Source organism: Peromyscus eremicus, chromosome 17 (genome assembly GCF_949786415.1).
Source record: "Peromyscus eremicus chromosome 17, PerEre_H2_v1, whole genome shotgun sequence".
NCBI classification, from domain to species: Eukaryota; Metazoa; Chordata; class Mammalia; order Rodentia; family Cricetidae; genus Peromyscus; species Peromyscus eremicus.
The window spans coordinates 48,139,799-48,157,721 of NC_081433.1; the positions used below are offsets into that span (position 1 = coordinate 48,139,799).

The following is a 17,923-nucleotide window of genomic DNA, read 5'->3' on the forward strand; positions in this document are numbered from 1 at the left end:
GATGAGACAGATTTAGATTCTGATGTCTTAAGTTGAGTTTATTATGAATTCAGAAATGAAGAGTTAGAAGTGACAAAGTCCTTGTTTATTTCAAGCCAGTTCTGTAGACTTTCTTTAATGTGCTGTTGAAACATACTCTACTGCATGTTTGGTGATGTATTGTTCACTTCAAAATTATTTCCATACGTTTGCAAGAAACGATTTGATGGGTTCCCCTTCTTCCTTTTGTAATAAAAGTTATTTTATTACAAAATAAATAAATAATGCAAAACAAAAATAGTATCAGAGTTGGACAAGGCAAACTAACAGAAGAAAAAGAGCGCCAAGAGAAGTCAAATACTCAGACCCTCTGATTCACACATTCTCTTTCAATAGATTTCAAATAATGTTGCTCATGTAGCACTACACAACTGATCTCTGGAATGAATTCTATGCATAGTGTGTAGATTATACCTACTACTCATGGAGAATCCCTCTGTGACAGGGAATATTCAAATGCATCATTAATATGAATGCTAGCTTTAATCTTCCTTCCAAATAAACTCACCATTATTCTACTGAACAATAAAAACATTATATCCAAAATAATTAAGATTAATTCTACATGATTACATGCAAGAACATAATTCACGTAGTTACAAATCACAGAAATATATACTTCCCTGGACTTATTCATTATAGAATATGCAATGAATTTGCAGTAGTGATTAAGATGACATTAATTTATTGGGCAATTGTAAATTAGTTTGAGGGATGATAGCAAATGTAATAAAAATGCTTATGCTATAGGATCTCAGAGACTTATCTGTATTCATTGGTCATAATATTATAGAAGAAGTTCCTGTCATTCATTAAATATCTGTGAGAATGACAACAACCTGAGAACTATGAATTAACCTTTATGAAATAGGGAATTTTTTATTTAGTTTATGGATTTAGAAAATGTGGCATCACTAATATGAAATTTATTTCCTGTCACATTATATATGTTTCTGTGTCATAGTCAGGAATACATAAAAACCTTATCCACTGCAAGTTTAGTATCATCTGATTCATAAATTACTATGGAAGGTAAACCCAGGCCATTTATGAATTTCAGTTTGATGAGAATCACCACTACTGATGACATAAAGGGACCCTAGCTTTCCCTTTAGTACTTTTAATTTGGATACCAAGTCTATTGGAGGCAAACATGCCCAGTGATATTTTCTTATTATCCTCATGACATCTTTTTATTACACCTATCCCTTAGTCAATATGAGTTTTAATAAAAAGAAGTGATAACAGCCACCCAAGTGTACTACAAGGCCATTCAGTTAGGGCTGACTCGGTAGCAATTTACCAATCACAATGCCAAGCCATTTCGTATCATTAGCTTTCTAATAAAAACACTTTGCTCTTGAGAAGTAGGCCAGGGGAAGACTCATAAATGAACAGAAGGAAAAAGATAAAAAACAAGAAAAGTGAATATACTAAAACCTGTTGAATGAAACACATTAAGAGCTATAGCGCAGAGCTATATCTCAATAAAGTTTCATTTAAGAGAGAGAGAGAGAGAGAGAGAGAGAGAGAGAGAGAGAGAGAGAGAGAGAGAGAGAGAGAGAGAGCTGTCTGCAGGAGCTTTCAAAGCTTCAATTAAGAAGAAGAAGCAATTTATGTGAATATCACAGGAATAATTCAAGTTCTTTCCATTCAATATTTGAACTGTATAGATCATTACAAGAACAGTCAGATTTGAAAATATGGTTTTATACCATTGCTTTAACTTTGTCAGTCATTTGAGAATTTTTGTTTACAGTGAATATATAATACAGTACCAAGCACTATTGCCAACATTTTGTGTGGTTTATGTAAAGATTACAAATACAATAATAAAAGCAATACCCCATTGTAGTGATATTTGCTTCACCCATGACTTTGGGCTATGTGGGCCAAAGGAGGTTGTACGTGACCTCTTAAAATGAAAGGGAGAAGGCTCACGAGCCTCTTCTCCCAGCTGCCTGCTTCCTGGTCTGATCAAACTGCCAGGTGGATTCGCTCCTGGTCAGAACAGAGGACAACTTCAGTTGTTTACTCAGTTTTGTATTTGTGAGTGTATTTCCTCACTTTATATCTTAATAAATCCCTATTACCCATTAAATAGACTCATGTAGATTGATCTTAACACCTGCCCCCTTTCTTTCAGTTGACTGCCTTTATATTCTTCAATAATGAATGTGCTACTTTTACCATAAATATTTATAAACTATTTTCTGAGGCATATATTTTATTAATTTACTCATATTTAGTATGAACTAATAAGACAGATCTAGCTGATGAAATGGACAGTTAGAGATTAATAATGTGAATTAGATACCATTGTAGCTAGAGTTTTCCTGCCTGGCCCACAGTCAGGACAAATCTCTCTCACCTGCCAGTCCCACAGCCTCAGACCCAACCAAGTAAACACAGAGACTTATATTGGTTACAAACTGTATGTCCTTGGCAGGCTTCTTACTAACTGTTCTTACAGCTTAAATTAATCCATTTCTATTAATCTATACCTTGCCACGTGGCTCGTGGCTTACCGGCATCTTCATATCTTGCTTCTCTTGGTGGCTGGCAGTGTCTCTTTGACTCAGCCTTCCACTTCCCAGCTTTATTCTCCTCCTTGTCCCGCCTACACTTCCTGCCTAACCAATGGCCAATCAGTGTTTTATTTATTGACTAATTAGCAACACATTTGCCATACAGAACATCCCACAGCATACCATTATTCCAATGTTTCAATGTAAGGAGGCGACTGTGGTACCAAATGTTTGCCTTTTTCCTTCCTTTACATTTTCTTTCTTTTGGGATCACTTGACTGTTAAAGTTTACACAATTTTAATACCCTGGAAAATATTGAGTTTGTTTAGAAATAACATTCAAAACTGAATCTGCAGATGGTTGAAATCAGTGACAATGATAGACAGAAAAGGTCTAAACTTTCAAATGATGTGCAGACTTGATTATTGAATATGGTGCTTTATCTGCTGCATTAAGTTGAAAATCCAGGCTTAAAGTTAATTTGAATCTTGCAGGTGTTGGGATGCCAAAACACTTCATTACATAAAAGCCTTGCTTGACCAGAGTACAGAAAGTGACTCAAACTACATCTTTATCTCTAAATATCTCAGTATATTTATCATTTCTTTAAAATAGTTATGGAACCATGGTTCTGTGGTTAAGAGCCCTTTCATTTAAAGCCAATGAAAATCAAGATGTTTGTTGTGTGGTGATCTTGTTGGTTATTATTCTAAAGGTAAATGAGACCCTTTGAAGTTATGCTTCTTTTAGAGGAGCTTGTTTTGCAAGTAGTTTGAAGTTTGAAACAAACACGACTATAGTAATTGTGCACTTGAGAACTGGGTACAATTAAAACAGTCATGCAAATACAACGACATTATTCAACAATCTTAAGTATAATCAAATGAGTAGTGTCTTAGGTCTACTATTGTTGTCATGAAACACCATAACCAAAGCAACTTTGGGGAGGAAAGAGTGTATTTGGCTTAAATTTCCACATCTTAGTCAGTCACTCAAGGAAGTCAGGACAGGAACTCAAGTAGGGCCAGAACATGGAGGTAAGAGCAGATGCAGAGGCCATGGAAGAATGCTACTTACTGGCTTGCTCTGCATGGCTTGCTCAGCCTACTTTCTTATAGAACTCAGAACCTCCAGCCCAAGGATAGCACCATCTACAATAGTCTGAGGCCTCCTGCATCAGTTACTAATTAAAGAAAATGCTCGGTAGGCTTATGCTGTGGATATCATTCTGTATGCTGTGAATGTGTTGCTCTGAGTGGTTAATAAATAAAATGCTGATTGGCCAGTAGCCAGGCAGGAAGTATAGGCAGGACAAGCAGAGAAGGGAATTCTGAGGAGAGTCAGAAGTTGCCAGCCAGACACAGAGGAAGCAAGATGTGAAGGCAGAACTGAGAAAAGGTACCAAGCCACATGGTTAAACATAAGTAAGAATTATGAGTTAATTTAAGTGTATGAACTAGTCAATAGTTAGCCTGAGCTAATGGCTGAGCAGTTATAAATAACATTAAGCCTCTGTGTGTTCATTTGGGTCTGTGTGGCTGCAGGAGTGAGGGACTGCAGGAGTCAGGTGAGATGAGGAAAACTTCTAGCTACAGGCTTGTCTGATGTTGTGGAGGCATTTTCTCAATTGAAGTTCCTGCCTCTCAGATGAAGATAGCTGTGTCAAGCTGGCATAAAAGTATCAAGCACAAGTCGTCAGAGTCACCAGTAAACTATTCCAATGAACTGACTTAAACATCATAAAAATGTTAAAATTCCACCTTTTTGTGCAATCATATTCTATTACAGAAATTAACACAAGTACATAGTCAAATGTTAGGAAGAAAAGTCATATTTGACTAAATAATAAAACTGGAAAATATACTTTGTATTTGGTTCTTATGGCCAACTTACTCCATTGTTGAAAACACAAAATGTTACAAAGTATTGTCATTTTAGAAACCTGTGTCAGATTATGTGTGAATGGAAAAAAGAAATAGAAAGGAAACAGGTCATAACTACTCCGAAGTATGGTGGAGGAGAAAGTTTATTATAGATAAAAGAGAAAACGTAGTCTGAGGCAGGGACTTCTGGGACAGTTCAGAGTGGACATGACCAGAATATATATTATATATTATATTACACATCATACACTACTGTATGTATGTATGTATGTAAGTATATATACATATATATACATATATATATATATATATATCTTATATCTGAAAAATTGAGATTAGAAAACACTGTTATCTAAAATTTTCAATTAATTTGAGAAAATTATACATCTTGAGTGTATTTAGAAAGTAGATACCTAGAAAATTGTAAGAGGTCTTGATTTTCACCAAAATATTAGGAATTTTAACCTGCAAATTTACATGAAGGTATTAGTATCTCTATTTTTGATACACAGAGAAAATAGCCAATTAATAATTTAATAAATAGTAAGTTTATGCTTAAACAGATTTGTGTTGACTCTTAAATGCACTTTCAGTAAATATAATAGGCTGTAGTTTAACTTACTCTAAATTATGTTAAATATTAGATGTATGTGTTTTAGAGGTTTCAAAAAGCAGCAAAAAAATCAGTTATATGATAAAAATCTATAGAGAAAATTATTTAAATACAAGGCTCCCCTCCCTCGGCAGCTTGCATAGTGCATTCTTGTACCATGAACATGACTGCTAGACAGCAGGAAGGAATCTTTTAGGTTAGATCCATTTCAGTTACTCTGAGTTCTCTTCCCAAAGTGTGGGGTGTCTCTGAAATAGGAGCTTACCCTTAAACCTGGAGAGGCAACAAAGGGCTACATCAATAAAACAATATTGTACATTGTTTTTGAATTCACATGAAATGCTCTGACCAATCAGAGAATCTAATATCACCACCTTGGTAGACCAGCATTTTTCTTAACTACATTATACAGCTTATGTGTATCCTTATACCTACAGATGAGTATAGCTATCACCCCTCATCAAAGGGAATTCTCTTTATAGTAAATAGAGACCATCCTAGAAAACCACAACTGGATACTTTGCAGAGATCAACAGATCCTGGGGAACCCAGCCCCAGTGGATACAACAACACAGCTCCTGCATCTCCAACTCAAGAAACAGGCAGAGGCAGTAAAAAGATTGAAAGTGTCAGAATTATAGCAGGAAATCTGCTATGAAAGTTTCATATAGACATAGTTGTATAACCAAGAGCTGAACAATGACACTATCAACCAATAGACATGCTAGTGCAAAAGGTGTTTGGGGTTTTTACATAAAGTCACACCCCTGTACAAGGAATCACAGGCAGTTGATGACTATTGAGAGTTTTCTTCTTCCAAGGATGAACCCTCTAATTGGTTGTTTAATACAGTGATCAGATCTGAAACCATAGACACACAACCCCCCCCCAAAAAATACTCAGCAGGTTATATATTTGTGCACAGATATATTAATAATATTAATACATTATTAATAATATAAGAAGAAGAATAATTTAAGGAGAGGCTATCAATTTGAGAGTGAGGTAAGGATCTGAAGGAATTGGAATGAGTAGACTTGGAGAAGAGACGGACCAGTAGGGTAGGGTAGGGAAAAGTGATTTAACTATATTTTAATTTAAGTGTATAAAAATAAGTAAAAATATATGCTTATACAATGTTGAGATAAGTAAGCTTTTTTACACATGTGGATATTAAATCACGATAAACCCTAGAGTCTAGAAACCCTAGAGTCTATTTGAAGTTACATATTGGTGTTTTGGCAGCATATGTAGGTCTTCTGATTTCCGTGTGACCAGTAATATGATTATAAACCATAGGTAAAATGATAAATAACTATCATAGTCTTGAATGCTCTTCATTGTTAGACATTTTAGAACTGTCCTAAAAGCTGCTATGAGTAATTAACTCACATCGTTTACTAATATTTTGAAAAGCACAAAAATTGTTAAACAAAGTAAGAAATAGATATAAATTCATACACTAAAGCAAAGTGTAAAATCCTCATAGTAAGTACATTCAGATGACTCTCATTATGTGCTACAGCATAGCTGCCCCATGATTGCTTCAAGGAGGCCTACTAAGAAAAAACTTATCATAATATTTTCACTTTCATTTGGATACTACTGACTGCTTGCTCAACAGCATTATGTGTCTCAAAGTCCTCCAAATGTTACTAGTTTTTGAAGCACTAATTTTCTTCCCAATACTTAATTGGGTACATACTTTAGTGGCAGAGAAAGTCAGAAGTGATATTAATCTCTCCATTCTTGTAGACCCAAAGAAAAGTTTGCCTCTTGTGTTTCCAGGTACTTCATTTATTCAGAAAATATTCTCAAAGAGTGGTATGGCTTACATTCTGTCAAGCCATGTCTGAAACAGAGATGAAGATGTAAACTCCTCCTCTGTAATTAATGTTAAACATTAATCACATATTAAAATGAGTGCACTCTATTCTTGTATTTTCCACACTAGTAGATAGACCAAGCATACATTTTAAATAACAGTGGAGAGCTAATAAAATATTACCGTTCATTTTATTGTATTTAAAATGAAAATGTTTATAGAAAGTAGCAAATATTCCATACAAATAAGAGTTCATATAAATATGTGTTCTTATGGAATACTATACAGAATTAGGCAAAGCGTGACACCGGCAGAAATGCAACATTTGGTCAGTACAACTAAAGTGTATCTTGTTGGGTTGAAATGTCCACTAAAGAAATAAAGAAACAATTTGGAACTTTTGTGATTATAATTGTAATTTTTAATTATTTGTAATTAAATTCCTAATTGAATTGAATACAAACTAAGGTACTCAAAATATTCCAGGGCATTGATTTTTTTTATATTATGAAATTTACTTATAGATGTACTTGTTGAATGGTTTGAAAAATTTTGGAAGCAACTAAGTATATATAACTGCATGGAAGTTTTAAAAAAATATGAAAATAAAACACAACTGTATTTTCCCAAGGTCACTTTCTTCATATTGATTGTTCAGGAAATGCTGACCTATGAGGTAAGGGCACACATCACTGATATTGCCACTCACATTAAATGGCATTTAATGTAGGTAAGCTTGATCCTAACCTTGAGTCACATGAGTAAAGGGTGTAGAAAGATGGTGTTGTACTCTGAGTTATTTTATTGTAAATGGCCTGAAAACAGTGTCAGTAAAAATGGACAGTAGTAATAGAAAGTACTGTTTATTTGCCTAGTTCCTTCACAAGCACCTTGTGAAGTCAGCAATTTACATGATGCCTTATTTATTTATTCATATATATATATGAATATATTATATATATATAATTTAAATCCCAGTTGCAGTTTCCCCTCCTTTCTCTCCTCCCAGTCCTTATCCCTCACCTCTCCCCTGTTCATACCCCAATGCACTCCTCCATTTCTGTTTAAGAACCACAGGTCTTCCATGAGTATCAACAAATTATGATATATCAAGTTGCAATAATATTAAGCACCTCCCCATATATTAAGACTGGGTAAGGTGACCCAGTATGAGGAGTAGGGTCCCAAAAATCAGGAAAAGAGTTGGAGGCAGGTCCTGTTCCCACAAGAGGACCAAGCTACACAACTGTTTTATATATATATATATATATATATATATATATATATATATATATATATATATGTACACATGCAGAGTGCCGAGGTCAGTTTCATACAGACTCCCTGTTGTTGGTTCAGTCTCTATGAGCCCATATGAGGCCAGATTAGTTGATTCTGTGAGTTTTCTTATGGTGTCCTTGACCCCTCTGGAGAAGATATCAGAAGATGGAAAGGTCTCCCTTGCTCATGGATTAACATAGTAAAAATGTCCATTTTACCAAAACTGATGTATAGATTCAATGCAATCCCCATTAAAATTCTAACACAATTATTTATAGACCTTAAAAGGACTGTATTCAACTTTTTATAGAAAAACAGAAAAACTCAGAATAGCTAAAACAATCCTGTACAATAAAAGAACTTTTGGAGGTATCACCATCCCTGATTTCAAGTCTACTACAGAGCTATATCAATAAAAAAGTATGGTATTAGCATAGAAACAGACAGGTGAATCAATGTAATCAAATTGATAGCCTAGATATAAATTCACACACCTATAGACATCTGATTTTAGACAAAGAGAAGCCAAAATTATACAATTAAGAAAAGAAAGCACCTTCCACAAATGGTGCTGGTTTAACTGGATGTCAACATGTAGACGATTACACATAGATCTATATCTATCACCCTGCACAAAATTCAAGTCCAAGTGGATCAAAGACCTCAGCATAAATCCAGATACACTGAACCTGAAAGAAGAGAAAGTTGGAAATAACCTTGAGTACATTGGCGCAGGAGACAACTTCCTTAGCAGTACACCAATAGCAAAGACACTAAGGTTAATAAATAAGACCTCATGAAACTGAAAAGTTTCTGTAAGGCAAAGGAAACCATCAATAGGACAAAAATGGCAGCCTACAGAATGGGCAAAAGTCTTCACCTACGCTACATCTGACAGAGGGATGATCTAAAAGATATTTGAAGAACTCAAGAAACACCAAATAATCCAATTAAAAATAGAGTCCAGATCTAAACAGAGAATTCTCAACAGAAGAATCTCAAATGGCCGAGGGAAACTTAAGGAGATATTCAACATCCTTAGCTATCAGGGAAATGCAAATCAAAACAAATCTGAGATACTATCTTACACCTGAAAGAATGACTAAAATGAAAAACACTAATGATAGCCTATATTGAGAGGGTGTAGAATAAGGGAAACACTTTTTCACTGCTGGTGGGAGTGTAAACTGTGGTGATATATTGTGTATCAAATATAGCTTGCCTGAGGATCAGAGCACAGAGACAGCCACTAGATTAAACATAGAGGCCAGCAGTGGTGGCACACAACTTTAATCCTAGCACTCCGGAGGCAGAGAGCCATCTGGATCTCTGTGAGTTCAAAGCCACCCTGGACTACATGAGATGGATTCAGTTTAGGAGAGAAACAGCCAGGCAGCTGTGGCACACAACTTTAATCCCAACACTTGAGATCTCATGCCTTTGCTACCAGTATTTGAGAAGCACAAATGCCATTAATACCAGCACTAGGAAGAAAATGATGTGGCTGGGCAGAGACAAGTATATAAGGAATGAGGAGACAGGAACTAGAAGCTATTTCTGCTGAGTACTCAGAGACATTCAGTCAGAAGATTCATGGAGATAGGATCTCACCTTCTATTCAGCGTAAAGATTCAGTATTGGCGAGAAGTTTCTGTAATGGCTTGTTCCTTTGTCTCTCTGATCTTTCAGCATTTACCTCAACATAATACCACTCAAGATTCGTGCAAACTTTTACAGCCACTTTAGAAATCAGTATGGTAGTTTCTCAGAAAACTGGGAACCCATCTACCTCAAGACCCAGAGATACCACTCTTAGACATAAACCCAAGAAATGCTCAAACATACCACAAGTACACTTGCTCAAGAAGGACAAACATGGTGTATACTCACTCCAAAGTGGATATTAGCTATAAAATAGAGGATAATTATGTTATAATCCACAGACCCAGAGAGACTAGGTAACAAGGCGGGTTCATGGCATAACACCCAGATCTCCCTGGGAAGGGGAAATAGAAAAGATTTCATGAGTGGACTGAGGGCAGCTGGCGATGGGAGTATGAGTGATCAAGTTGAGGGGGCACCGAGGGTGGGGTACTGAAAGAGACTCTGAAGCGGGGGTATTTCAAGGTCAGATAAAAACCTGTCTCAAGGGAAACTCCTAGGAATCTACAAGAAAGACCCCAGCTAAGATTCCTAGATATAAAGGATACTTCTCCTATGACTAGGTAAGACTTTAAGTAGAGGGAGTTGGAAACCAACCCAGCCACATAACCTTCAACCTATAATCTGTCCTGCCTATCAAGTGTGCTAGGATTGGGACCTAGCCCAGTTGTCATCAGAGGCTTCATCCAGCAACTGAGAGAATCAAATGCAGACCCAGAGCCAAGCACTAAGTGAAGCTTGGGGAATCCTGGGGAAGATGAGGGGAAAAGATTGTAGGATACATGATGACTTTTAAGTCTTACAAAATATCTGCTAGAGAAATTTAGAGGCCTATAGAGTTCTGATGGAAGATAATTAGTGGACTTGTTTTATGTCAGCACCAGAATCCAGGAATGCTTCAGGCAGCTGAATGTGACTACTAAAAAGCTGGTCTAGGATATGGAGGTACACTTCTCAACATCATGTGCATATCAATATGAAGAGCCGTTGATACTATTCCTAGAAATGTATTTGGCGTGTCAACAAATATCTTCTTTTCCCAATTCTCCAGAAAGATGCTAAACTATGTCTAACTGGGAATGAGTTGCTATTAGCAATTACAGGATTATCATCAAACATACCTAATGCCATAGAAGAGAGATTCTCACACAACTCAAATCCCTCTACAGCACCATGCATCTCTAGGAGCAGGAGGACATTGCAAATATATATTTTGAGTAATCTGAATGTTTTTCTTGCTTCAGAAGACAAATTGCCCTTGTTATTAATCATTTAGGATTCTGTCCTGATCCTGCTGATGGGATTTTATGAAAACCTAATGTCATTGCCATTATGAAAGAAATTACCAAAGAAAATATGATATTTGATCTTTTGAAAAGTTTGCACAAACCCCATTGAAAATCAATCATTGTGTGTTTTTGAGTTTGCGGATTTCAATACATATTTCTAATCATTATTTTATGATTTTATATGTGAAAAATCCTAAGTTTGGTGTTTAATTACAAGTTTGCTTATTTCCAGATGAAAAATATTCCTAAATAGTATTTATAAAATGTTTTCTTTGGACTATTGATAAAATTTAAAATTTGGTTGTTTATTCTTTTAAATAGTCATTTATAAATTAAAATCCATTGTTTAATTAATTGAAACTTTAATTAGTAAACTGAAACATAATGGTACTTGGTGTAATATAACCACATATTTTGGGAGAGTGTCTGGATCATAGGTTAAGAGCTATTACCAAATTTATAGAGGACCTGACTTCAGTTTCAAACTGCCACATGGCAGCATATAGTAGTCTGTAACTACAGTTCAAGAGGATCCAACACCTTCTTCTGACTATTACAGTCTCCTGTGAACACGTGATACACAGACTCAAGTAGGCCAGCACACATGCATACACATATAATGAATAAACAAGTTATATATAAATTATATGTTCATAATATATATAAATAATATATGTATATATTCACACTCATATATACACATATAATTTATGTGTATATATAATTATATATATTATAATATATAATACCATAATATATATGTATAATTGTATCTATATGTATGTATATATATACATATATATATATTTATATATGAAGAGTTAACCACTAACTTGTTTAGGAAATTTTTTCAAAATATCAAAGAACAATTTAATCAAAGAGGATGTTTATAAAAATTATATAATTTTAATATGAACTATCATTTTATATCTACCATAATTGAGAAACTTATTTGATCATATGAAGATAAATTAACCAAAAATTAATCTCTGTGAATTATTTTTAAAGTGTAGCCAAATGGGTTGAATTTATATTTTAAGAATACTGTGTGTAAAATTACTAAAACTAACTTTTAGAAAATTAAGATTCTGAGTTTTAAGTTGGTTGAAAATTTAATGCAGGAATTATAACTAATATCTAAGTAAGTGGTTACAGAAAACAAGAGCAACTCTTTCTTTGTATAATTCAAAATGCTACATACAATAGGTAACATTTGACTAGTAAAACAGTATAGTAGAAAAAGGATTTTTTTTAGAAATTTAGAAATTTCTTTTAGAAAACAAATATTTAATTTTCTCTATGAATTAAAACATAGAGAAAAGCCAATGCAAGATCTCCTAAGGATCCAGGGGAGATCAGGATGGGTTATCAGTCAAAGCACAACTAATCAAATGTGAATCTTGGTTTCAAATGAGAATAAATAAGATAGAATGCAACTAAGAAAGACACCCGAAGTCATCCTTTGGACTGAATAAACATGTACACACATGCATGAAACATTATCACACATGTGTGTGCCCAGACACATCAAAATACATATGTTCAAACATCCACATCCTTCTCCCTCCCTCCCTCTGTCTCTGTCTCTGTCTCTGTCTTTCTCTCTCTCTCTCTCTCTCTCTCTCTCTCTCTCTCTCTCTCTCTCACACACACACACACACACACACACACACACACTGATGAATTAAAAGAACAGGTGGGTTCTGTATTGTTGTCCATGGCCTGTGGTACTACCAAAGGCCACATGGATGTGCCAATACGGCCACAGGTTGCAGAGAAGTGTTTGGATGAGGATCCAGTGAAGATGGTGTACCAGAGGCCTTGAAATAGGCCAATGCCTCATTGCAATGAACATTTTGTGGGTGGGGCAATTGGACAAAAGGGTATACTGCGTGACACACCACAGCACTCAGTGCCACTAGGATGAATGAAGAGATGTTGGAAAGACAGAGAAGTGGGGTGGGTTTTTGTTTGTTTCATTTTGTTTTTAATTCATTTGTGGGGGAGGTTTGGAGAGGGATGCTGTAGGTGTGAGGGAAGGATATGGAGGGACACGGAGGTGAGCAGGATTGAGGTGCATGATGGGAAATTCCAAAAAAAATCAATAAAGAACTGTTATTAAAAAATATTCTATCTTCTTATGTTTGGTTCATTGAGAAATGCAAGGCACAGGGCACTGAGGATGATGGGAAGATGCATGTGTCTTCAGCACAAAGTGCTTAGTGTTTGACTCCTACTGTTGCTTTGTTTTGTCTTATTTTTTTATTATTATTATTGTTTTCATGTTGTTTTATGATTGTTCTACCAGAATGTGTTTCTGTGCAAAATGTGCATGTCTGGTACCCACAGAAACCAGAAAAGAACAACAAGTCCCATGGAACTGGATTTAAAGTTGGATTGTGAGCCATGTGGGTGCTGGGAATCCAACGGAGGACCCCTGGAAGATCAGCAGATGCCCTTAACTACTGAGGCTTCGGTTCAGCCTGTCTTTAGTATTATTTTCTTCATAGCTCCAAATGGCATGATTATAACTATGCCTTAAACAATTTTGGTATGAAATGTTCTTAGAGGTATAACAAACATACCTCTATATCAATAAAGTGCAATAAATGCTTCTACACTTTGATAGACCTATAACTTATAAAAATATCACACACACACACACACACACACATACACACATGTGACTTTATAAAGGTCATGAAATAAGAATGCGATGTACAGACTGCTATGAAGTTTTTAGAAATGTGAAGAACAGCATAGCACAATATTGATCTTTTAAATTGTGTACAAAAATTATTTGTGAGGCAGGAGAAATCAATTGTTTTACCATGGTAATACCTCATAAAGGGAACAATAGACAAAATTATTATAAACAAGTTATATCTTAATGAAAAATGCTTGAGGCAAGTATTCAAAACTTTGTGTGAGATAGTCTATTTTATAGACTATTGAGATCTACAGATTATCAATCTCAGGTGCAAAATATTAAAAAAACAAGTGTGTTTAAAAAATTGTCACTAGCCAACCCAAATTAATGCTTTCATAAGCTATAGGGATAGGGCACAATAACTGGAGTCTTTTGAAAGAGTCTTCACGTAAGGATAATATGCATTCAGGATTGGCAAATACTTATAGAGAAGCAGTCATTGTTGTTAATGACTATGAAAGGTTTGGAGTTCAAATGATAGCCCCTGTCACTCTTTAATCTTCAATACATTACTTCAAAATTCTAGACTTCAGTTTGTTCATGTTTTTTTAATGAAAAAGAATTCCAGTCAAAGATAGTTGTGTATTTTATATTATTAATTAATTAGAAAATAAGTAAGAAAAATTAATGACTTTAAAATTGTTTCCAAGAATTAGAAATATTCTCCATCCTTTCTGACAACACCAGCATTATTCTGCTAGCAGAACATAGTTATTTACAAGAAAAATTAACTGTAGCCTTGTAGTCTCATTTTAGGAATATATTGGAAAATATAATCATGAAATACAAGAAGCCTTTTTTTAGAAGTCCCTATAGTAAACCCAAGATAAAAATAATGGCTTGTTGAAGAATATGCCTTGCTTGGAATCTACCCATAATTGTCTTAAAAAAGTGTAATCAATTTTTCCTCTCCGAAATAACATCCTCTTACCTACTAACAGAAATTGTTTTAGTTTAATTATTTTGGCAATACATAATTCAATTAAGTCTTTTATCTTTCTCATAATTACCTTTTTCCATTTAGTATTTATTATTCCTGTTAGTATTAAGAGCTTTTCTGTGAGGAATGGAAAAGGAAAAACAGCGAACGATCCTATACTTAGAAATATATTTGGGGTGGTTTAACTGTGCATGCGTATTTCCAGCACCCAGGCAGTTGAGATAGAAGAAACACGTTCCAGACCAGCTTTCTTTATAGATTGCTTTGAGCTTTTCTCCATTTAAGATGGTGTTTGCTGTGAGCTTGCCTTATTTAACCTTTACTATGTGGAGGTATGTTCCCTCCAGGTCTACTCTCTCTAGGACTTTTATCATGAAGACACGTTTCATTTCGTGAAAGAACTATTTGATATTTACTTAGAATCTCATGTGATTTTTTTTGTTGCTTGTGTCTATATTTGAATCCCACTCCACAAAAAGAGTTAACATTTGGCACAGTAACCCAGGCTCCCCCGGGATGCCTTTTTGCCTGGGTTACTGTGCCAAGTTTGAAATGACTGGACCTAACTGCAGATCCACGGCTGCTCAGGGTGCTGAGAATAAGTGCCTGTGGAGGGCTCAGTCTTCATTGCAACGTTTATACCACCACCTCTAAGGTTCTGGGATTACCTGGAAATGGGTCAGAAGAAACACAAAAGCAGCAAGACAGGGAGAAGGGCTGTGAAATGCTGACCTGTGACTCCTGGGTATGACAGTGACGACACGGTCCTGACCTCATAGCTGGCTGCCTTTGACAGACATACAGAAGACTGGGCCTACCAACAGACAATCATGAACTGCGGAGGGAGCAATGCCACTCCCCTTCTCTGCTGAACTATTGCAAACTGGTGGTTTTTTATGGGTGAGGTAGTCACTCCCTTCGGTCAACTGGCTACCTATGTGCTCACCAGGTTCCAATGGATAGTTCTAAGTTCATGATCACACAGACAATTCTGCTTGCAATCATGCAATATAGGTAAGTGTTTTCTGAAACATGGAAGATTTGTCTCATGTGTGATTTTTGAATTAACCTTTGGTACCTGATATTCAGAAACATTTTACTGTTGTCAAATTTTTCAAAACCTCTCATATTCAATTACATGACTCCATATGGGATCACAACCTGTGTTTAAGAAGTTGTGTATTTTCCTGCTCCCAGATTTCCTGGGTTTCCTATAATTCTTTCTGTGCAGTTAAGGCTTCCTGGTCTTTCCATGTCCATATACCAGTTGTTTTTCCAGTGTCAAAAGATCATCCCTGAAAATACACATATAAGTATATAAGTAATTTTATATAGACTGAACAGGATGTGTGTGTGTGTGTGTGTGGTGTGTGTGTGTGTGTGTGTGTGTGTGTGTACAATAACAATTAGAGAAAAAAAGAGTCTATGGATTTGAAGGAAGTGGGGAAGTGAATATGAGAGGGTTTTGGGGAGGAGTAAAAGGAAGGGGGAAATTTTTGAATTATATTATAATATCAAAAATAAATTTAAAATAAAGTTGTGCCCTAAGCTCCCGGTTCTTTGCTTGTATGACAGCTTCTATTGAGAGGGCTTGGAGGGAGCGTACTGAGTGTCAATTTTTGTACTGCCCTGTTGGTATTGGAGCTCAAGAAACAGATCAAACAATGATACTGTGGTAATTGCTGTGAGAAATATATTTTCTTTCTTCCCTGGATATGGAAGCTTTTTTATCATTTATTAGTGAAATAAATGAAATGTGGCAGAATTACATATTTGACTGAAAATAATTTAAATCTTTTAATTCTTTTTCTTTCTGTCTGATGGTTGTTGCTTTATAAATGGGCTAGTACCTTCTGCTGGCAATATACCATCCATATATACCTGCAAGCTCTACTTCTGTAGTTTCAAACTCCAGATAAAAAATGTTTGAAAAGAAATCTATTCTAGACATAGGTTTCATTTTCTGCACAATAAAATTCAGTAACAATTCATTAACACATATTGTGCTAGGCATCATAGGTAAAATCTTGATATTATTTAAAGCATATGGGACAATACTCATAGGTTATATGCATCACTGCATCATTTCAAATAACTGTCAATTATCTGATAATTGTGTTATGTTTGAAAAGTCATAGAAGCCATCTGTCATGGGTCCTGAGGGACGCCTGTATCAACATCTTATTGTTGATGTTAAAATCTGGTAAGGGTACCCACTCATAAGCATATAAAATGTAAGGGAAATATTATAGATACTTTAATTAGATTGTTCAATATAATTTTGAAGTGCTTTATTACTGGGGAATAACCAACATTATGAATTTACGTCCTTATTGCTGAGAGCCATTCATTTATTTTTAATTCCTTTCTCCTTCATACCTATCATGATGAATTCTCTTCCTAATAGAAAATTGAGCTGTCACTGTGACAATGAGCATCCTGCTCTTGCAGAAGAGGCCTCTGTGCTTCCCCACTAGGAAAGCTGCTATATGCTGCAGACAAGTTGTCCCTAGGGTCAACTTCCTGAAGACCTGCTCCACTGCAGGCAACACAGCCATGGCTGGAGGGCTGGCTTGCAAAGCCACAGACTGTGTCTGAAGCAAGAACTTCCATGACTACGTCATGAGTAAGCACTTCTGGTGCACAGATGCCTACTGGAGTCTCCCTATTGCAACATCAATGATATGAAGTCTCCTGAGACTGTCGGTGAGTGGATGACTTTGGCCCTCTGTTGTTATTTTTTAACATTCCCGAGATTTGCCTACAAGGTATAACCTCAAAAGTGGCTTCTGTTTGCTTGTCATGTAATGAATGAAGTAGCCCAGCTCATTCAAGGAGAATGGCTTCTCAGTTATGAGATGAGCAAGCCGGCAACTGCATAGCAGTGTGAGAAATTGGTCTTGAGAGAGACAGCACCCAAACCCTGCTGCCAAGCCATAGACATTAGTGTGAATAGTCTTGCTGCTGAGGGGAAAATATAGAATGCTATGTTTAATAACCATATCAACCTTATAAAATAGCCATGAGACCCTAAACCCGTGGTTTTCAACCTTCCTAGAGCTGCAACTCTTTAAGTGCTTCTCATGTTGTGGTGATCCACAGAAAACATAAAATAACATAAAATTTTCCATTGCTTATTCATAACTGTAGTT

General features: G+C 35.6%; 1 pseudogene; it reads left to right on the forward strand.

Annotated features, from left to right (window-relative positions):
* Positions 1-17,327: 17,327 nt before the first annotated feature.
* On the forward strand, positions 17,328-17,653 carry LOC131894060 (mitochondrial pyruvate carrier 1-like; annotated as a pseudogene).
* Positions 17,654-17,923: the final 270 nt, after the last annotated feature.